Source organism: Dermacentor albipictus, chromosome 3, assembly GCF_038994185.2.
Source record: "Dermacentor albipictus isolate Rhodes 1998 colony chromosome 3, USDA_Dalb.pri_finalv2, whole genome shotgun sequence".
Classification (NCBI taxonomy): Eukaryota; Metazoa; Arthropoda; class Arachnida; order Ixodida; family Ixodidae; genus Dermacentor; species Dermacentor albipictus.
This window is the reverse complement of record NC_091823.1, coordinates 26,305,081-26,328,081: the sequence shown is the minus strand read 5'-3', so window position 1 is coordinate 26,328,081 and position 23,001 is coordinate 26,305,081. Positions and strand designations below refer to the sequence as shown.

Below are 23,001 nucleotides of genomic sequence, written 5' to 3'. Positions count from 1 at the left end.
TTTGTAATCAACAAATAATTACAGACGATATTGAAAAGGCAACGTGTTTGAATACATATTTTCAATCTGTCTTCCTACCTAAATCCAATCATAGCTCTACACCACATGCAAGCAGACTTCCTTTAATGGAACAAGTTGAATTAAGCGTTAGAGGCATCGAGGCACTCCTAAAAGTGATAGATGAAACCAAAGCAAACGGTCCGGATGGTATATCTCCACGTATACTAAAGCGGTGTGCTACACCTATCTCGATGTACCTTTATTTAATCCATGAGAAATCGCTATCCACAGGACTCTTACCTAATGACTGGAAAACCGCTCAAGTTGTACCTATTCATAAAGGGGGTTCGAAAAGAGATGTCGCGAATTACAGGCCGATCTCACTAACATCCATCTCGTGCAAAATCATTGAGCATATTATATATTCCGAGATAATGCGTCACATAACAAATAATAATATACTAATCAAAGAACAACACGGGTTTCGGAAAGGTCTATCTTGCACAACACAATTAATTGAATTTTATCACGAATTGGCATTCGATGTTGACGAGGGAGGACAAACAGATTGTGTCTTTTTAGACTTTCGCAAGGCATTCGATACAGTGTCACATCCACTTCTTCTTATTAAACTTAAAATGTTAAACATTCACTCAAGGGTACTCGCCTGGATTGAAAATTATCTGTCTCAGCGCCGACAATGTGTTGTTTTGAACGGAAAAAGCTCGGCATACGCTGATGTGACGTCAGGAGTCCCACAGGGCTCAGTCTTAGGGCCACTTTTGTTTCTACTTTATATAAATGATATTTCTGTTGGTATTTCTTCATGTATACGGTTGTTTGCCGACGATTGTGTTGTTTATAGGAAGATTAAGAGTGAACAAGATGCTGCCATGTTACAATCTGACTTAGAATGTATTAATACTTGGTGTTCCACATGGAAGATGAATTTGAATTTAAAAAAGTGTGTTCATGTATGTTTTACAAGAAAGAAGAAGCGGATTGTAAATCTTTACCAGATAAATAATACCCTGATAAAAAACGAACCTTTATACAAGTATCTAGGTGTGACGCTCTTATCCGACTGTTCATGGTCTGCTCATGTAGATGACGTCATTGTAAAAGCTGGTAGGGCACTCAATTTTATTCAGAGGAACTTGAAATGTTCACAGCCGAACCTAAAGAAAACTGCTTACCTAACATGTGTTAGACCAATTTTGGAATACGCCTGTGCCGTCTGGGACCCCGTGCAGAAAAACTTGATTGATAAGCTGGAAAGAATTCAAAACCGAGCTGCTAGGTTCGTCCTGGGGCGGTATGGGCGGAGAGAAAGTTGTACTGAAATGAAACTTGAATTGAATTGGGAGCTGCTTTCCTCTCGGCGGAAAAAGTTGAGACTGAAATTTTTATACCTCATATTTAATAATAAGACTGGAATTAGCAGTAAAAGCTACTTGAAAGAACCACATTATATTTCTAGGCGTAATGACCATTCACTTAAAATCCGCGAATACCGTGCCAGGACGCACTTGTTTGCGGATTCCTTTTTTGTGAAAACTATTGTGGAGTGGAATCAGCTGTGTGAAGAGCAAGTGTGCTGTACGAATGAAGATTTGTTTTTTTCCCTCCTGTAACTCCCCTGCTATAACGCCTTCGGGCAATGCGGGGTAATTCTTGAATAAAGAAATAAAGAATAAAATAAGACCAAATTTGTTGATCGTTATGAAAGTGGCGAGAAACGAAATTTTTTTTCATCTAGGCCCCGCAATCTAGCTTGCTGACCTTGTTTATTTTAGAACCTCAATTCAGAAAGAGAAAGGTCGGTCACAACTAAGAGAAGAGATGCGGAGATTGTGACAAAACACTGTAATTTTGCAGTTACTAGGACGAAAAAAGCAAAAAAAAATGTAGGCAGAGTTTACACTATTTTCAGCTGTGCATAGGGCTTGCGTGCACTTCTCGCCGTTATGCAGAAAAATATCTCAAGAGCTCCAGCTGAAGTTTATAATCGTGTTTGTAGCATGAACAATGGCTAACTTATGTAGATTAGTAATTCTGGAACCTATACGGGCATCCTTATGACGGCTACCACTTAGCATGTCGCTTAGTATGAAAGGACGATAGGTGTTCATCAAAGTCGAGGAATAAACGCCGGGCTCGTCAATACGAGAGGCTTTCATAAATCTTATTTGTGTCACCGCAAGCACCGAAACTTAGCGAATGCTCCACAAGGCGAGTGAGCATCTCAGACTGCAGGCCCTCCAGAAAGTACAGGACATATAATTTTTAACGCAACAACATCTGTTCTTGAGGACACAGCTCCACAGAGCATCAGAGTTACTTGTTCGCCGGAGTTACTTTTCAAACTTTCGGAAGCTTTGTTGCTTTTTTCATTGCCTGCGTTTATTTTTCGATGCTGGTAATCAGCTAGCAAGGCCAAATGAAACATTGTTCAAATGCTTGTTTCTTGGCGTGAACGTGACACTGACATCAGTTCAGATGCATTTCCTGAAATGCTGATGTAATAAGTAAAAAAACAACTCAGAACCCAATATTTGCAACATAGAAGGCGACTGCCGATGCACTTTCTCGCACATTTTGTAAATGTTGTTAGAGCGGGTAACATCTGTGTTTGTTTTTGTTCTGCCTGTGTGTTTCATGCTTAGTTCGTCAAGGAATGGCGGCTGTCCGAACATCCCAGCTATAAGATTTCCTTGTGCCGTCGGTCGGTCGGTCAAATACACGTACTCACATACATACGTGCATACATACGTACATACGTACATACATAGGCCCGGAAAGCCCGTGAAGTATCCTGATGGCTAATCGTAATAAAACTGCTCTAACAGTGCATATAATGCTACTCAGATAAATAGAGAAACATTGTAATACGAATGGAAAATGATGGCAGGGTTCAGAGAGGAAACGATGCATATGGTACTGAAATTGAGTTCAAGATCAAAAATCATGCAGAACGCGTACTTTGGGGATGGTCATCTACGTCATTGCGATTAGCATTTAAGTTGGGTTACATATCTAATTTCATGATGGCAAATTCACTATTGGTACAGATCTTAACGATTCATCTTATGTAATTATGGAGCGTCTGTGGACTGTAGGGGAACATATCCTGTGGTATGCGCCAAGTGACCAAAGTTTTCGATGAGGTCAGACAGCAGCGTGCAGCAAGTTGTCTATACGGGCACAAAGCCAGTGGCCCATGTTGTCTGCTCGGAAAAGACAACAGCCGGCACAACCTAGTGGCCCAAACTATTAGACAACTTGGATACACTGGGATGAGGACAGAAGGTAACCTGAAAAAAAGAAATTCAGACAGAGCACGGCAGACTATAAGAGTTTCCTGCAAAGGTGGCACACATTAGCGATATCGTGCACCGCAGTTCTCTTTGGATAATCATTCATTGACTGACACTGATATAGGTAGCACGCTGACGAAAACAAGGCTTTAGAAACAAACAAGTTCATACCTGGACATGATAATCTGAAGGACTGCATCTTGAGGATGCGTCTTGCGGTGGCAATAACACCTGTTTCCCGTTTACGCCATGTAAATACGTAAGCCAGTTTTATCGTTGATCATCTCTCGCGAAGAGCATGTCCTCTCCCTTGAACACTTTGTCTTGGCTCGTGTAAGCTTTATGCAAGTACTAACGTTGTCTAAACCATCCCTGAACTACTCTTGAGAGGAACCAGGGGCACAGACTAGCGCCATCTAATGAAGTCTCCTTATACTGCCTATAACTCTTCGAGATCATATACAAGGCGGAATAGCCATAAAATATCTGATGAAAATTAAATGCTACATTTTTTTTTCAGCGTACACTGTTTTCAATACTTAAAAACCACGATAAGCATAAAATAAAACAAAGAAGCGACAGACAAGACGAGGCCGCGAGCAAACTGAAAGTTAACGTTGGTTCAGCGCCTTGTGCTGCAAGCTCTTTTAGGTATCTCGCTCTAACCTTTGCACTGCTGTCCACCAGCTCGCCTAAGTTTACACGCTCGTTTTAGACGGACGCCCTCCACCGTTTGTTCATGGGGTTGTGTTCGCTGTATACTACCGTGCCCTAATACCGCTACTACAAGCTGCTACTACTTGTATCACCATTACGGTAGTATTATGCCGCTATAACTATATAACAGCATTGATGCTATACTGATACAATCACCGCTACCAAAAGCAACAGTAATTTGCTTGTTTAGCGAGGAGTTGCTCTTGCGACCACCCAGCGTGCCTCTTGTTGACGTGGCCCCATTAAGCAACCTAATGCCTCTTACTTCTGGTGGAAAATTACGACGCCCATAATTCAGAAGTTTTTGGCGAACCACTCCGCTGCTCTCTCGAAGTGCGTGTGCTTCTTCAACGTCCCCGAGTTTTCGGCGTAAACGGCAGCATTAAGGTCGTTAAGCGGGGCCGTTAAGAAGAAAGTGCGCTTTTCTCAGCATTGCGCTACTATGGGGCATCAAATTATTTCTTCTTTATCGCCCTCGCATTACGCTTTCTACATGGTTCACAAATCTGGGCCGTTGCAATGAAGCGTGTTTTCTTCGTTGTTATCTGTTTGTTTTTCGATACAACAAGGCTCATGCCGTTCTTTCTTCCTTGTCGGGAACACGCCATAGTAGCTTAGTTGCTGTGGCGTTGGGTTGCTGAGCTTGAGGTCGCAGGTTCGAGCCCAACGACGGTGGCTTCGATCCTTAACGGAGAGAGAAACTGTGTGCTTGATTTAAGTGCACAATAAAAATATCCAGGTGGTCGAAATTAATCTGGAGTCCTCAACTACTGGGTGCCTCATGATGAGATCTCGGTTTTGGAATGTAATACTCCCAAATTTTATTAAGTTAGTTCCCCCCCCCACACGCTATTTTACGCTTACTTACATACACTAATCATGTTTCGATACGACTGCTTCTCTGACATATATGGTATTGTTAACACCGCATTTCTGAGAGGAAAGTTTTGCTAATGAAAGCGTGGAAATTTTCTGGCGTTTGTAATTTTTGTGTGACTTAACCAAATACAAACCTTATAGTCGCGGCATCGTAATTTGTTTGTGAATCTCAGAACTTTCGAGTACTTTTCTTGTAGCTCTCGTACGCTGTACTTGTCACCGGAAACATTCAAAGCGGTGGCTCTTGCAGTTCGGTTGAATTTTAGTATTTTATTGGACTCTTCAGCATTTTTCAGAGTCCTCGTCAACTTCGCGTGTCATAACACGTTCTATTCATATGATTTCCCACCAGTAAACACAATGGGTGGCATAATTTTTGTTGAAGGATGTACTTTCACGCGTCCTTACTCGTCAATATAGATTAAATGCTCCGGATCATCATATTTTACCGAGTGTGGCTGTGTGCTATGCCTTTCCTCTCCGGGTAGAAAATTTTGACAGATCATTTTGACGTTGCTGGGAGACGAAAGGAAGCACCAACAGAGCAACATCGTTACATCATCATCATCGTCATCATCATCATTCAAGAATTGTCATCTCAGTGTCCTTATGCCGTGGTCGTCATGCCACCTTCGTCGTTCCATCGTCGTCGCAATGTCGGTGTCATACAGTCGTCGTCATGCCCCCATGCAAATGGGCTACTTAGGCAAGCGAATGCGACAGCAGAGTGGGACGATACCGGGTTATGTCGCATATAGCCGATGCAGCGGAGGTTTAGAAAAACCAGTACAGACGTTCCATGCAGATGTCTTGAGAAATAGGTGTGTCGCTACCTATATAGCTCGAATGCTAATCGCACTATGATCGACAGTCATTGTGAGACGAGTTCGGCCGTGATGTTTCTTTTTTTTGGCTAGCTGTTCGCTGATGTTCTCGCTTTGGTCCCGAGTTCGTTTTCTCTAACATCATTAAGGAAAATAAAAGAAAGCAGCCCGTTTGTACATGCATAGGCTTTCTGAGTTTTACGGCTACAGCATCTAAAAGATCAAAATTGTGTTCACTTTTCCGTTACGCCACTGACGACCTCGCTGTTGTCACAATTGTACCGAGAGGTCATGAAAAAAGTATTTTCGGTATATTTATCATTGATTGTTTAAGAGCAATCATAATCATCCTAAAAGAAACAGTCTTGCATAGCTTTAGCGTCGAAAGAAGTCGGAGGAGAAGTGTTTCTAGCTATGTGCATACCGGAAAGGCTGCCGTATAGTAAAGACAGACAGCATTAGCAGAGTGGAAAATCTACTGTCATATTTCTTGCGAGAACATTCTATGCCATAATTAATACACTGATGGATGAGCAGCACTTTAAAACAGCGTTAAGTGCAGGAAAATGAATAGGGCCGTCTTATGCGTTCATTACCTTATCTTCATCTGTGTTAGCGCTTTCTGTGCGCTATCAAGAGTAAGCTTCAACTAAATGCACAAACATTTTCTTTAAGTTGATTTAGAAAACTTGCAAGAAAGAATTAGAAAGGAAAAAAGTAGAAATATTTGCAAGGGGGCTGCGATAAAGACGAAATGACAACAAAATAACTTGGCGCTTAATTTACCCACCCGATGCTACGAACCATGTTTTGAAACAACAACAACAACAACAACAACAATCAGATTCGTAGCCAATATCCCTCTGTGTGGATATGCGTCCCGACCAATCGGGACAACAACTTGGACAATCTTTCCTCATGGATGCATGCTACGTTAAAAAGACGACAAACGATGACAACGGTAACGACAACGACAACTTAGTTATCATTCTCTAATAAATAATATTTTCTTCCAAGATTTTCCAACTTTTCCAGTTACTCATTCGTTCCTATATATATCAGTGCGTTCAAACACCCCGACTATTAGTCCATCTTGTGCTCTGTGCACGTACCATATCTTGAAGGCTCATCATCATAATCGTCGTCATCATCGTCAGATGCGCGAACTGCGTTCTGACACTCCACGTTCAGCCCAGGTCAGTTCCACGCGGTCCGAATAAGACCCTATCCTCTAGTGGGCAGCCCATCCATCTACCGAGCTTATTTCCGGCACTTGCTTGCCTCGGATATCCCGACTGCCACCCTACGCCTCCTTGATAGATGAACGAGTGGATCAGGGTCTCCTTGCTACGGGAAACGCAGGACAAGAAGTCACCGGAATGTCGAGATCGGGGTTTCGTGTAGCAGCGTCTGTGACGTGACAGCGACTGCCAATACAACGACGGCTCTTGCATGACGACGCTACAGAGGATGGCGTGAAACTGCGGTCGTCTGCTGTCGCCTCCGGCACGTATCTGGTTTTCGGGGCGTAGTGACAGTGGGGGTATGCGTGTGCTTGGGGATCCCGCTCGCCTCATCCTGCCTACTGAAACTGCTTGGTATGTTGCTATGCGGGAGAAATGGTTAGGAAAAAAGATGTGTTCCACCAACTGACGATACGAACGCTGCGAGCCACTATGACGACGCAATGCCACTGAGACGATGCAGTGCTAGCAACTGTGCACTGTACGCGGCACGTGTTCCCGTGAATGTTAGTTCCCGGGCGCTGTGCACTATGCCTTGCTACTTGAGCCAACTGATTATTTCGTGTGCGACAGTGTAACAGAAGTGCCTTCGTTGCCCAGACTGCATCCTCACTTTTGTCCCAAGGCCCCGGGAAACACTAGGAAATTGTTAGTCCGCATTTGTCTTCGTATACTGAGTGAAGTTTATGCTGCTATATAACCGTGCGACGGTATAGCGGTGACAGCAGAACAGCACGTGTTCAACATCAACAGGCAGCTTGCACTCGGTGCTCGGAGGTTTAGTTGCCTGATTTTAAAGAAAGAAAAACTACTGGTGTAGGCTGCACCGCTGACCTCTTGCAGTCATCTGGACGTGATTTCTTTCTTTATTTCCAGTTTTAAAGCGAAGCTTTCCTTGCCTTTTCCCTTCACTTTTGGAAGGCTGGCTGCTGGACAATGCCTTGTGCATTTGTCGGGTCCCTGGTATATTGCAAACCAGTGCCGGGCTTAGCGCAAACCACTGCGCAGGTGCTCAGCACCACAGCTTCTGTATGGACCGATAGCACAGGGCACGTTGCATCGGTTGTTTTACCATGTCAACGGCCGACTCCATACTATGGGTGCCACCATGACCCTCAGGAACCACGAACTACTGTGCTCGTGGACATTCTTTGTAACAGAAGGGTGTATAAATCTTACAATTTGACGCATTTAAACGGTAACTTTGTCCTTATGGGCAATTTTGCGTTGTTAAATAAGCGTTAGTCTCAAACTGGGAAACGGTTTATTTATTTATTTATTTATTTATTTATTTATTTATTTATTTATTTATTTATTACAGCAAATAGGCGTACACGGGGAACCTCACAGAATGCCATTGGATGGTGCCCTTACAAACCTATTCTGCGAGGACGGACAGTTACGCACATAGAATGGGCATGGCAGTACGGTTGAACCGCTAAGCTTGGTGTAAATTCCAATAGTTCTAGCCTGATTTTGCGCCGGTTTCAAGCGTATATGCATCTGTTTTAAAGCGATTCGAACCTTTCTTTACCTGCTATCCCAGGTTTGGCGTGGTTGTCTGGTGGCTGCTGTGTGCTCCTGGTACGGCTGGTGTCTCAACAGATATATATATATATGTATATATATATATATATATATATATATATATATATATATATATATATATATATATATATATGTATATATATATATATATACTACGCTTTTTACGATTAATGCAAGAACACTAAAGCTATTTAGCATGGTCTATTAAAAAGATAGCGAGAGAGAGAGAGAAGAGAGAGAGCCCTGGTTAACTCGTGAAATATTTTATATTAACAACCACATTTTCAGGCGACGTGCTTACAGCGAGTATGCTCCTGGCGTGTGTTTTACGAGCAAGTTACTATTTTCGCCCTAACTTATAGCGTCAGTTTCTTCTCACCGAGTCGGCGCAGATCATTTTGTGGCGAATCACTCTATTTGAAGTGAACTAGGTTAACAGTCATTCAGTCACTTACCTCAATACGTTGTCGCAAATGAGCTCTGGTACTGATACAACCTTCGCCAATCAGTTCGCAGAATTCAGATCACAAACGTTTTTACGGTGCGTTCTTTTTATACTGCTTGAAAGGCACTACTGTTTAGAATGCGTACGTCGTCAAGGGGGTGATTTCTGCATCTGATAACTAAACGTGGCTATTTATTTGCTCAACAAATGCTTGAGCAATCCTTGTTACGTAGCCAGGCAGTGCACAGTGGTAGCTAGGGCAGCACAAAGTGCGTATATTCTTGGTAGGCTACAGCTGAGTGACACTAATCGATTGAAAGTGTGTTCACGTGCGTTCGGTGGTCTATTTGCCCTGCATAAAATGAACGGCATAATTATATACGAATGATTGCTGGTTCGACCCAACGAAGGCACTAACCACTTTGGCTAATTTTGGCATATAATGGACGCACAGTGGTTCATCGTGTTCGATGATCATCTGGCTCACTTTGAATAGAATGACCGCGCGAGCGCAACTGCAACACAAAGCCAACACAAGGTCTCACTGATCTGCCCCCTGGCGGGAGTGCGCCTGCCGTCGGCTGCCTACGGCGCATTCCATTGGCAGAACAGGAGCGGAGGCAAGGAGCGGAGAGGAGTAGAGGAGTATAGCGTCACGAGAGTGCGACTGCTCGCTCCGCCATCAAAACGCTCCATGCGCTCCGAGAGCAGGTGCGTGGGTGGGTGTGTATCACGTGACCAGAATGTTCACCTTGCCGCGGCGATTATCGCGCGAACTTCGGTTCCCAGCATCCGTTGCTGCCGCACAACGAACCAAAACGACGGAAACCTGACCTAGATGAAATAGTATAACGTGTCCGCTCCCGCGACTTCCATCGCACTCCATTTTTCGAACGGGGGCCGCTCGAACGGCTCGCGCGTCGCAAAACGGCTCTTTGTTATGCCATTGGATCAGAGCGCTCCCGCTCCTCCATCGACACGCAGGTATACTCTTGAGAGAGCGCTCTGGGGACGCTTTTCATTGCTCCTGTTCACTCGCTGAAACGCGCCATTAGTGAAATTGACACTTCCCGGCAGAATAGTAGCGCTTGTGAAGAGTGGCACGAGAGAGACTCGGTCTGTTAATGGGGACCCAATATTTGTAACGCGAAAGTTTTTTTACTTTTTTTGCCGGTTCTCGTTTTTCACCGCATCATCGCTACTATCAAATTATCGTGCCGCACGAGACGTGCCTACGGTATCTGAAACTTATCGAATGATGTCGTCCACACTTCTAGCAAAATGTTCGCGTCCAATCAGATTAGGCACGCGGCGAGAATGTATTTTCGAGTCTACTCGAGCACGAGTCACTCATTAGTCTCGAGTGCAAGGGAATACATGCACAAATATCCGACGGACTTCACCTCAGAGCTCAAATTCGACAACAGGCAACTGTGTTCACCACTGTACGGCCGCTTAGCGTACGCTATTGTACTTGGAATTATAGTGCGAAATTACACAGCACAAAAAACCGAGAGGAAGAGAAACAGGCAGGCTCAATTTTCGGTAACCTCGACCACATAAAGTCAACACGCCGTGAAGCCAAGGAAAGCATAGGAGTAATTATCTGTCGTTGAACTTTATATGTCTAATGTTTCAAATTTATTCATGTGCATTTAATAAGAATTCACCATTGATAGTTCAGCGCTTTGTACGCATTGTCTCCTTTTTCGTTATGTGAAATTTCGCGCTGTAGCTCCGTGTATAGATTACCAAAACGCCCAGCACACGGTTTTTCTGAAGCAAATGTGTTTACAGTGGACTCCGGATAAACGAAACCCGCCTAATAAAATATATCCGATGAACGGAACAAGGCATCAGCTCTGTTTGGCCGACCATAAGCACAATTTTAGCAAAATTTGGTCAAACGGAACCCATCTATTTATGTGAATTCCGGTTAAGCAGAACTTCGATTGAAACCACAACCTAGCTTACGATATTGTCGTATGTAACAAGAAAGCCGAACAAACATGTGAAATGGTTATGCTATAATTTCTTATTGCAAAGAAAAAAAAGTCCATTAGACAGTCACGAGAAAATTGATCCAAATCACAAATGTCGAATTTGCAACTATGTTAAAGTCAGGCGGCCACTACTGCTTCGTTCGCATCGCCAAAAATATGAGACCTCAGATGATGCCCTTACTACCTGCCCTGAGGAAAAGGTTGAAAATATAACCTATGAAGTTGGCGGCGAAGACCATGATTCTACTGATGAAGACATCGCCTTTACTGTTCCAGCGTGCGGTACTGCTTAGAACCTGATGGCAAGAGACACAGTGGAAAGACCGTAACGTTATTTTGAACGCCAGGACTGGGCATAATTACTGAGAAATCTATCGCGCGGGAACATAACTTTGCGCAAAAGAAGCTACAATATCAGAAGACTAAGACACTGATACATGGCTTGGCACGGCTTGCGCAGAGTGCTTCATGCACTAAATATAGGAAAAACTAACGACCCTATTTCTGCCTATCAGGGTTCCTATGCAAAACACCTTCTTTTACGCGCATGTTATCCTTTGTTTAGAGCGCAGCTCTTTGGAAGCCCGTTCCTGCAGCAAGCGTCGGCGTCGGCGTAACCGGGGAAACGAGCGCAGCAAAAGATAAAGGAGCGAACGTGAAAGGCAAAGGGCGATGAAAGACGCGAGCAGGAAATCGGAGGAGGAGGGTGCAGCGGAACAATGTGGCGGAAAGTGGAGGAGAAGGGTATGGCGAAAGGGTGAGAGGAAGAAAGCGCAGTAAACCGACGATGGCTACGAGATGGCGCCAGACTAGCGAGCTTCTTCTGGGAGGTCTGTCGGCGGCGGCCGCTGTGAATCGCGCCCAGGCTTGACCCCTCCCCCCCCCCCCCCCCCCCGCGCGCTGGCCCTCGCGATCTCCGGATTACCGAGGCATTCGCGCCGCCTGTCGTTCCATTTGCGACGTGCCGCAAGAGACAGATTGTCCTCGCCAGCCATTATAACGCGAAATGAAAACCCATATAAAGCTGCGCCTAAATTTCGCATTAGGGAGTATCGCAATCATCGGGTATTATTTTTTTTTTGCCGAACTCACCAATGGAATGCGTTTCCGCAGTAGCCACCTAGAAAAAGGGGTCACCTGGTTAATGACTGCTGGTACATTACAACATGTTCGGCTACAACACGCACGGTTTTCAAGCCTGTCAGAACGATAGCTCAATTGTATGTCGCTCTCATTAGCAGACTGATCGGGATACGCCCTCGCGGCAGCCTAATACCGAAAACGAGGACAAAAAAGAAAAGATTAAAGCACGTTTCAGTTTACGCTTCGACGGGCCTGGATGAAAAAAAAAGAAGAAAAGAATGGAGCATGAAGATCGTGTTGCTACGGCTTCCTTCCATATCAATCAGCGCGGTCACGGTTAGAGCATTTGCAGCTCGGCACGCAGTTGTGCATGGCCACCGCGTACCACTTCAATTACCTGCCCGGCCTCTCATGCGGAGCAGAAATATTGGAAAGCTAATCGCTGAAAATGAAGGAGGTGGGTTTCGTGCACGCAAGGGCATATTTTAGGCAAGTAAATGTCCCGCTACTCACAAAAACTCAGCCGGAAAGTTTATCAGAAGCGCCCAGAAATTGTACAGAAAACTAAAGCCGACAAAGCAGTAGACAAGAAAGGGCAATTTATATAATTCACCTAAAAACACTCCGTCTTGCTCCATGCGTGTTTGCTTTGAAGTGTCGAGTAGCACTTTTTATCCGCTTCTGGTCTTGTTTCGTAATGACTGTCCTTTTATCACTCTGATGGGGACAGAATTTGCAATTGTAGTCGTGCACCGTGCACCTAAGCAACTGTGATAAGCCCTCACAATATTTATAGTTATTTGTGCTTTAAATGTAGCGCAGCTTATTAGTTTCCTTTCAGGGAAACAAGGTGCTCTAAGAAGGAGACAAAAGAGGTCCAGTCGTCATGAGAACTGAATTTGTATTTCGTTTGAACTTTCTTTTATTTATTTATTTATTTATTTACCTTTTAGGGCAAGCTTGGGTGATGCTTCACAGTTTTCGACTTTGAACTCAATAGTAACATCATATCTTTGCTATTTCTAACGCAATTCTTATTGCAAGCTATAAATATATCTGCCCGTGCATCACTTACATGCCCTAAGAAAGATTAAATTTAAAAAAAATTATATGGTGTTACGGGCCTAAACAACGATATGCCCTCTATATAATGGCGGATTCTGGATTAATTTTGACCGTCTAGCATTTTTAAATTTGCAGCCGATCGCAAAGTTTTACGGGCCGCGGGAACAGAGAATGGTTGCATCACAGAAAAACGTTGCATTTCCGAGCCGCCCGTACCATAGCCAGTAAAACAGTACATCGCAATGTTGTTCGCATATATTAGTAAAGGCTGGCAATGCGAATACCAGGAGGCGTTTTTAGGCTCCGGAGATACATATTTTTTTCTCAACTCCCGTGGGCCGGGAGCCTTTTGCGTTCGATTGTACACCTACATCTAAGTATACGAGCGTTTTTGCATTTCGCTTTCATCGAAATGCGACTGTCACGACGGGTATCGAGCCGACGACCTCGAGTACAGCAGCGAAACACCGTAGGTACTGCTGGGATACCGCTACAGGAAGGAAAAAAAATCAAAATTGAGAAAGTACTTAATGCACACGATTCATGAAGTGCTGCGATTTCCTAGTGTTTGGTTGTCTACCCACACGGAATCCAAATGACCATACTGCCAACGTACTAAAGAGAGAAAGAGAGGGAACGGAAAGTATGAAATCGAATGAAGCGCCCTTTGCTAAACATATCTTCTTTATTTTGGGCTGTTACGTGCCAAAACCGGGATATGGTTATGAGGCATGCCATAATAAGTTATTCCGCAATAATTTTGACCACCAGGTGTTCTTTAATGGGCACCCAATTCAAGGTACAGGGGTGTGTTTTGCATTTCGCCCCCATCGAAACGCGGCTGCCATGGGCTAAATTTGATTCCTGGCCGTAGTGCTTAGCAGCGCTACGCCAAACCACTGTACGCCACCAGGGCGGGCAAGCAGAGTTTTTTATACTTCGTTTCTGATAGCCACAAGGCTCACGAAGGTGCACCTTGCTGCTGGAGCATGAGGTTTAATGATCTCGCAAAAATAAAATAAAAAGCAACTCATAAATAGATCCCAGTATCTTTTTTTTTTCTTTTGCGTATTTGTTATAGGTGTTACCCAAATCCACGCCTCGGATACGGCTCCCTCTGAGTAACAGATGTGGATCTCGAAGAATTTGCTTTTGCTGCTGGAAGGAGCCGGAAACACATCACGGCCGCCTCGTTAAAGAAGCGGAAGGAAGAAGTGGAGAAGGAAAAGCAGGGAGGTTAACCAGTTTAGCTCAACCGGTTTGCTACCCTACACATGAGGGCGGAATGGGGGGTATGAAAGATGGGGAGGGGAGAGGGAGAGAGAGCACATAGCACAGCACACACATCGTTAAGATACAGGCGGAAGAACCAAATCCGTGCAGAATAGCCGCAACTATTGCTTACTCATGCTCATACTTTTATTAAAACGCCAGGAGCGTATCTGGTGACTTTTGTTTGCGTATTCAGAGTTGCAAACAGGCAAGACGTGCCTCATCGGCTACTCTTTATTGTTGGTCGCAATAAGAGGCGAGGGATAGTTTCGTGGCCAGAAGCCATGGAACACAAAAACAGCTTCGTCGCTCGCTCGATGGTACCGAGTGCTTCACCGCACGTCTTTGTACAAGCCGGTAAGCTTCCTTCAAATTTTTTCCCATTCTCTGCGTCTCCGCTCACGTGTTTAATCCCACGCGTGCCTCCTTTTGTTGTCGCTGCAAGGAAGGGATTTGCTGCCACTGCAGCTCAACCCATATGGTGCGTACAACGCTACTCCCGTCAGCTTTTGACCTAAGCCTTTGTATTTGTTCTCGGAGGTCGAAATGCGTTCCGTTGTTGATAATTTCTGCTCATGACGTTATAGTTTTATCCAACACGGAACCGCAGTTTATGGGCGACATAAAAATGAGACTTCCCGGTCGTAATAATGTGCATGATACAATTGAAATGGAAGTGAGAGTCTGAGATGAAATTTTATATTTTAAACCCCTTCGTGCTATTTGCGCGTCTACAGTTTGCGCAATGAATTGCCATTTGGTTTGGCGGACTCTGTGTATTTAGACAAGATGTTTAGCCAAGCGTGCCGGCACACAGCTAAGTGTCCGCAGAGATGATTTCCCAAGGCAAGCCCATCTCATGCCTTCGACGTTTCTGGCGTGTTTGCCCGAAAGACTACACAAGTGGTTGCACAAACACAACGTAACGGTTGCAGGCGAGCGAACATCCCATTCGTCATGAAGGAAGTGTTAGAAGCTGGCGCGTCCGTGGCACCTGTCCAGCCTTAAACGCATATGACAGTAATATGGATCAAAAGTGGCGGGAAAAAAGGGGCCGAGTTTGTCCGAAGGAAATAAAATAAGCTGAGCGCGACTCGGGCTTCTCTGGTTCGCCAGGAATGCAGCGGGCTCCGTTCTACGGCACAGCTGGGTAATGTGCGGACGAAGGAGGCTAAATTCAATTTTCCTTTTGGCCCGCGGCTACCGGACAGCTCGCTCTCTCACCTCGCTCAGTGAGAACGCCCGTCCCTCCGTTGGCACTGGAAGATAAATTGAAGGGGTCCCACCACCACAGCCTCCCTACGGATGCGTCCGAATGTGTTCAACGTTTCCCGTCCGGAATGTTTTCCCTACGTTGGGCATCACGTATTGCTTTATATACTGGCGTTGCTCAGAGCTATCTCCCTGTTTATATTCGTCTCGCATCCGTGCCTGCGCGTGTGTCGGAGACCGCGTACTGAATTACGGTTTCGCAGACCTGTTCAGTAGCACTGTGGGGGCCTCGAGGCAGCTCCATCACTGTAACACATGCCTATTGTTTTTTGTTACCTTGATTTCTTCGTGTTTAATAATGCGAAAGCGCTACATGCCCCATTACGTGAAAATACGGCGTTGGCAGCGTCGTGATCGAGCGACGGTACCAGAAATGGTCGAGGGCGCGAAGAGTTAAAAAAAATAAACACGTCATAAATTCTCGGATTGGCGTCAAATTTCTCAGGGAGTTCTTGTTTTCAAGAACCTCCCTGAGCGAGCGAGTCGAGCACGCTTCCCCGATGCCAAGGTGGCTCCAGGGTTCTGGCTGACTAGAGGCGTGCCTGGTGCGTGCGTTATTGGTCACGTGACGGCGCAACGAATGGGTATGTGGAAGCGCCACGTTATGAGAGAACAAAATGAGCGCGCTGCTTCCCAACCGAAAGCATGAATCGAAAACATTTCACTTGTAGCATTTCCATTGCGCGCGGCCCGAACAGTTACGAGGCACGGACCGCTCGAACATAGACGTTTATTTAGGGGCGTGTGATAGCTTTTATCCCCTGAAGTGGGAAGGGAAGCTGGAGCGGAAAGAAGGAAAGGAAGTATACTACGCATACGGAGAACTAGCATGACCAACACACAACATCACTAAAGGGAGTATAATGGTTTCGGATTCCCAAACGTAAGCTCTCCTAAGTGTCTCTGTTTGTTTTTCTTTTCTATCTGCGCCCACTACTGCGCGCCAGAATCAATGATAACAGAATAAGCGGTCATGTCACTCGCACTCCGAAGGACAAGAACAGTCATATCATTTTTCAGCGGTCGTTAAAAAAGTATCGGTTGATAAGAATTGTTCTGTCGCCCTTTGCTACGCGGTGTTCGTCGTAGCTGAAGTAGAAGCTCCGGAGAATAAGTCACCACAAATGCCTTTCTTGATTATTGAGCGATGACAGTGAGAGCGCAGTTATTGCTGCTTACAACCATGCAAGCCGACAGAATATGAAGCCAGGGAAAGCATGGGGGATGTTTACTCAGTTATTCGTTCAAATCTAGAGACAACAAAGAGATGGGAAGTGAAAACGTACGAAAAAAAAAAAACAGCCTTCCACCTTGAGATTTTTGTGCATTACGTGCGCGGTGCTCTACCAATTCAGCAACTGCAGTGACTGCCCTCCTGCGATGTGTTTTTTCTTGTTTTGTATTTGTGTATGTGTAGTATACCTGCCAGCGCCACAAGTGGCCATTCATATTGATTCCACTAAGCGCGTTTTTACAATTCACGAGAAACAGCAGGCACTGAGCAGCTGTATACTGTCACAACGACGTATCGAAACGCATGCGTGTCGCAGCATCTGTGCCTTTTACTCACCACAGAGGCAGTCGAATGCAGTTTGGTTGTTTCTGCGTTTTCGTTTATCGTTAGCAACTTCCATTCCTTCTTTTGTTTTTGTTTTCTGTCTCTCTCTCTCTCTCTGTTTTTCTTTTGTTGTGCATTTGACAGCTTCATGCATCGACCCCAAACTGCTGAGCGGCAGTGTGCGTGCCACGAGTATAACCGTAGTCCGTACTTGCAGCGCGTAATTGAGAAACATGAAGAATAGCGCTGCGTTAGAGCGCAATTTTTCGTTGTTTCGAACAGCAGCACACCGCCTCTCAGTCTGTTGTACTTTTGCGGGTGCCACTGCAACCTTCTGGAGAGATCGATCAGGAGATCGCTTTTATTGAATCCTCCAAGAATGGGGTTGCTTTCCTGTCCGCCGATGAGAAAACAGAAACAACAACTACAATAAATTCCCGACACGGCATATGTGCAAAAAAATTAAATAAACAAAACGCTAAGAAAATTGTATTCTATATTTGGATTGCATGAGGCAGCAGGCTTATAGATAACAGCTTTCGATTTTCCAAATAGATTATGTCGGTGTTCTGCGCGCTTTGTATCTGCCGACATTTTCTGTTTCGCTCTCTTCTTTATTGCTTGCTATTGCTGGGAGGGCGTATGGCCATTTCGATAATATGAATTGGCTGCATCTTCGGAAGAAGCGATAAACGCAAATCAGTGAACTGCCCACACCGGGCATAATAAAGGAAGACTGCTTAATAAATTTACCGCAACAAAGGATTATAGATATTTTATCAAAACAAATTGTTTGCGGTGGGAGACATCGGTATGTGTGTTTTATTCGCTAATGTAAACATTAATATTTAATCGCTCAAGTACCTTCAGTTAGAAGCCTAAGTAGCACCGATGCAATTGAGAAAATACGGCTCTTGCTCTGCATTCTCCAAAATTCGTTTAATTGAAAACATTTTATCATTTCTTTTTGGTTAGCTAGTCTACCTATTATTAATCATATAGAGACTAATGTCCATCGCCGTAAACAATTTGTTGTAGATTATGTCATCTGTGTTCAGCAACGCCATTATAATTATTTATGCTTGATTAATATAAACGTTTTATTATTTAATAAATAGAAAATTTTGATAGCTTTTACAGTCAACTGCAATGACGCGGTCCACGTAAAAATGTGCAGCGAAAAAATATAGACATCGCTTCATCTTGGCTGTGTAATGCTTTAAAATCACTTACATTATTGCGCTTCTTTCCTGTACCTCTTTCTATAAATTCTGCGCAGTCTGTTTATTCACTACGATGAATGCCGTCGCTCTCGTAATATTAGCCGCATCATTTTCAGCAGGAAAAGCGAACGATCTTTAGATGCAAGCGCTACCAACGAAACACGCTACCACGCTGTATCAACACGCTACCAGCGAAACATTCTAACTCCAGCTTTGCTTTGCTTCTGCTTTGTACGCGCCTTGGTGAACCGTAACCATTATTGCCATTTATTCTTCGCATTTTACCTCCTAGCACTTGCATCTTATTTTTGATCCACCTTTTGTGACGGTTGTCATTTTCTTGCTGGGCTTCTGTCGGATAATTTAAGGTTATCGCTGACCCCGCTTAGCAATCTGCATGCCCGTTGCATGCAATGAAAATTTTTCTTTCACTTGCCGCCCCTTATGTATGCCTCCACTCTGCTTTATGTTGTGTTGCACCAAGCAGTGGAGCGTATTCCCACTTCCACTGTTTTCCTTTTATTACATCCACGTGATTCACAGCCATAATTCCTACCTAGACTATGAAGTGTCTCCAGAATATGTATGGTGTGAGTTAGTAGAATATAATGCAGCAACTATAATTTATTGCATATCAGGAGCTTATCCTGCGCATCCATGGCAAATGCGGAAGGGTGCCATTCGACTATCCGCAATATGTCGCCATTACCTGATCGCATAATTTCCTTGCGCCAAGGTAAATTCAAGGAAGAATATGAAATAAATCAAGGAGTGGAATTACACTGAAGAAATGGAGTAATGTTGGCTACAATATAGATGTGATAACCTTGCGCATAAATAGCCACATTAATACGCCAACTCTTGCTAGCCGTCAAACCGCTAAACCGGACACTTCTAGGCTCAGGAACTGGTAGCTATATAGTGACAGAGCATACTCTTTGACTCCTGTAATACAGAAGTTCAATCTACAAAATGTCCCAGGATCCCGCTTTTAGATTCCGGGTAGCACTGAGCAGCAGCGTTTGCGAGGTGACCGCCCCACGTGGTGTCAGCGATTGGCTACAGTGCGCACTCCAAGCAAAGCGCATCTGGCCGCGAGATTCTGGGCGGCACTGCGCAAGACCGCCCGCGAGTTTCAACCAAATACGCTCTTGAAGTTTCAAAAGCCTCCTGGGTGCGCACGAGCCCCTGTGGGGGATCCATGCTTCGGCATCGCTTTTGATCGTTTCCGCAGCGTTCTCAACTCGATATCTGTGCCGCGTACAAGCTACGGGTACCTGTCCTGTTTGGTTTACAGAGGAGATTGGAAATTCGACGCATGGCTGCGGCATTTTGACCCGGTAGGTATGCTACACATGCATGTTCGGTAAGAAAAAAATTGGGAAGGAATGGTTTATGAACAAAATTGTGGCGTGGAGGTCACGAACTCATATGGCAAATAAGAAAGGTCTCAGATTCCATCGGTAGGTTAATTTTGCCGTTTCGTACTTTATAGAAATTTGAAAAGAATCAAGATATCAAGATAGTCAGTATTCGCGACGTACCAAGTTAGAGTGAAGTTTTTTTGTTGTTGTTGTTGCTATTAGAATGCCATGGGAACTTCACGCACGCTTCGGTATGTTCGTAGGTGTCCAACCTCTATCATGCCAACTTGGGGTACTGGGTATGTATCACTGGGTATGTGCCCGCAGAGACAAATTAGGCCCCTGGGTATGTGAAACGGTTGCATGTGATGCAGGTATGTGAAGCTACGTATGGGAACATTTCTGACCAATAATTAATATGCGCCACTGGGTATTTTATTTTATTTTCTTCTATTTAAGGATGCCTTACAGGCCCCTAGAGGCATTGTGTAAGGGGAGAGAGTACACGCAAAGGCTATACAATAATTAGAATACATATGTGAATACATATACAAAAAATACAATGTAAGAAATGCGCTAACATGTAGTAATGTAGTGTTAAAAATTGTGCAGAAGACAAACCGAAGGCTTTTGAACGTGAGAGATCAGTCAACAAGAAATTTTCACAAAGTAAAATATAAACAATAGAATGACAGAGCGAGCGGGACAATATTTGGCTATAATAAAACAGCATTGAAGGGATAGTATACATAGCACAATAATAACAGGAAACTCGCATTAACGTCGACATAGATTGTGAGATGGATTCTGACAGAATTTTTTTTAAAGCTGTTATATTGTGAATGTGTTATGACGCTAGGGCTAACGTACATTCACAATGTACGATACCATGCACGATGGCACGGTATCTGATTTGGTATCTGCTTCCTCCGCCATAAAGTTGGCGACCACATTGAAGAAATTTTGGATACTGTAGGTACGCCTTGCGTGGATCGAGAAGTTTATAACACTTGACAATCCGTGAAAACGAACACCTGCAAAAAAAAGCAAAACAACCACGCCTGGTAATACTTTAAGATAACGCTGAACTGAGAAGCACATTTATTTCTGTCTCACTTTCGCAACAAAAAGAAAAAAACATGTTCTCTCATCTTGAACGAATACTTCTCTTGTATGAGCTGCACGACGGTGGCAATATGGCCGATCGGTAGGAAATTGCGAACGTCAGAAGCGAAAGCTGTTGACTCCATGTCGCTTGAATATCAACCCCGTGATTATGATCTTGAAACACAATCCCTGCAGCGCGGTCATCATGGACTTAGTGTCGCGGTATTCCTGCTGATTGAAACAAGCGTCCCACTCTGCTTCAAATGTAGCAACTGCATCCAGACGCATCCTGTTTTTCTGTCTTTCGTGTTTGTCATTCCTTTATCCTGTAAGAAGGAAAACTACACATGATGCACCATAAGCATTTAGGGAACGGAACTTTTCCAAATCTCTTTATTTTTATAGTTCACTTAAAGAAAATCGTGCGAGTGACACGCTCTCTGGGAATCAGTGCATGCTAAGCTTCTTTGATGTACTATGCACGTCTGTGTTAAGGCCTAATGCGCTCCCGTTATGTAATTAAGGGCCACTGAGTAAGCGCTTCCTGTTCAAATCCCTCCACGCTAACTCCACAGATATTCTTCGTGTTTTATCTGCTCAGCTCTGTGAGAGATCACCCGCTACGTCTGCATGGCGAGATACCGAAGTGAAACGCGACGGAAGAAGCAAGGTCCAAACGCTACACTCTCGAGACTCTGATGGGATATTATATGTATGTTCCCATACGCTCCTTTGATTTCACAGACATCAGGATCGACCAGTGTTAAAAAAACCGATTCAAACTCTCGCGAGCATACATTTAATGCCCTGGTGTCAGGATTGACCAACCAAGTCATGGCGTTTCATTACAGAGTCTCCGGAATCAGCCCAATTTACTAAACGACGAGACGCACAGCAAGGACGGCGAGGGCAATCTGGGCAATCTCAAGATGTCTGTGACACCTTTTTGCCTAAGGACATCAGACTCGAGGCCGGAAATAAACATTGACTTAACTGGACTTGACCACATGTGTGCATGTGTGTTCGTCGCCTTTTCTTCACGGCTGTCTGTCATGTCATATTTCCGCGACATTCAGCAAGCGCGGCTCGACTATAGTAAACTTGCATGGGCCCCCGAGGTCCCCAATGAAGAGACTCGAGCCGAAGTGGAAGTTTCGGTGGCGATGTCTTAGCTAGTTTTCCCGATTACAGTAGCGCCTTGCGAGATTCCAAACTAGATTCTCTGTAGAACGCTAAACTCCCGCACCAAAGTTACAGGCGTATTCGGGGTAGGTTTTCACAGCGTCCTTCTCATATCAGGCAGGGCCACATTTCTAACTACTGAAGACTCAGTAACGTGAACACTCCGTGTTGTTCACGCTAAAATATAAACACCGAAGGCAGGAAGGCGAGGTAGTTCTTGTAGCGCATTTTAAACGGTGTCGACATCGTCATTTGTTTTCGTGATTATGCCATCGCCACTTTGAATGAGCCGCCCCTGTTATCTGCTGGGACTTAATTTAACGCGGCGGGCTCTATGGGACGCTGCTTCCACTTGTGCAATGTTGTTTCATCAATGCCGCAATGACGCAAAACAAAAGAAAGTAGATCAACATCCCACACAGCAGACACGAGGAAGGCTAACCTTTGTCTACAACTAGGGAATGCAGGGTGCAAACCACGCCAAACTGGGGTGTGCATGAAAGGAACCTAATTAACGGGCGTAATTGTTCTCGTTGTACGCGAGACGTTATCAGTGTGAGCAGTTGGGAAGTTGTGTACAGTTAAAGCTAGATAATGTGAGCGCAGCTGTTAGGTATATTGCTTGAAGCTCTTGTATTCGTATGTTACTTGGATGCCTTAACAGTAAACCACCGAAAGATTAATCAAATTCAACTTTACTTACGTTCCCAACGAAAGCCTCCTGGGAAATATTCTTAGACCTTGGGCAGAGGTGGTCTCCGCATCTCTTATGAAATGAGTAAATATGCAATACCCATTTTTATAGCCTTTATCTTACGTGGGTAACAACTTTAGTAACCTTATTGAAATGAGGTCATCTTTCACAGGTTACTCAAGATCTGCACGTAATATCAATACT

General features: G+C 44.4%; 1 long non-coding RNA gene across 1 annotated transcript in view; it reads left to right on the top strand.

Moving 5' to 3' along the window:
- Window positions 1-21,895, top strand: part of LOC139057307 (uncharacterized) — a 376,778-nt gene extending 354,883 nt beyond the window's left edge. Inside the window, exon 4 of the long non-coding RNA XR_011512683.1 lies at window positions 21,773-21,895. This is a non-coding gene — a long non-coding RNA (uncharacterized lncRNA). The remainder of the gene's footprint in view (window positions 1-21,772) is intronic.
- Window positions 21,896-23,001: the final 1,106 nt, after the last annotated feature.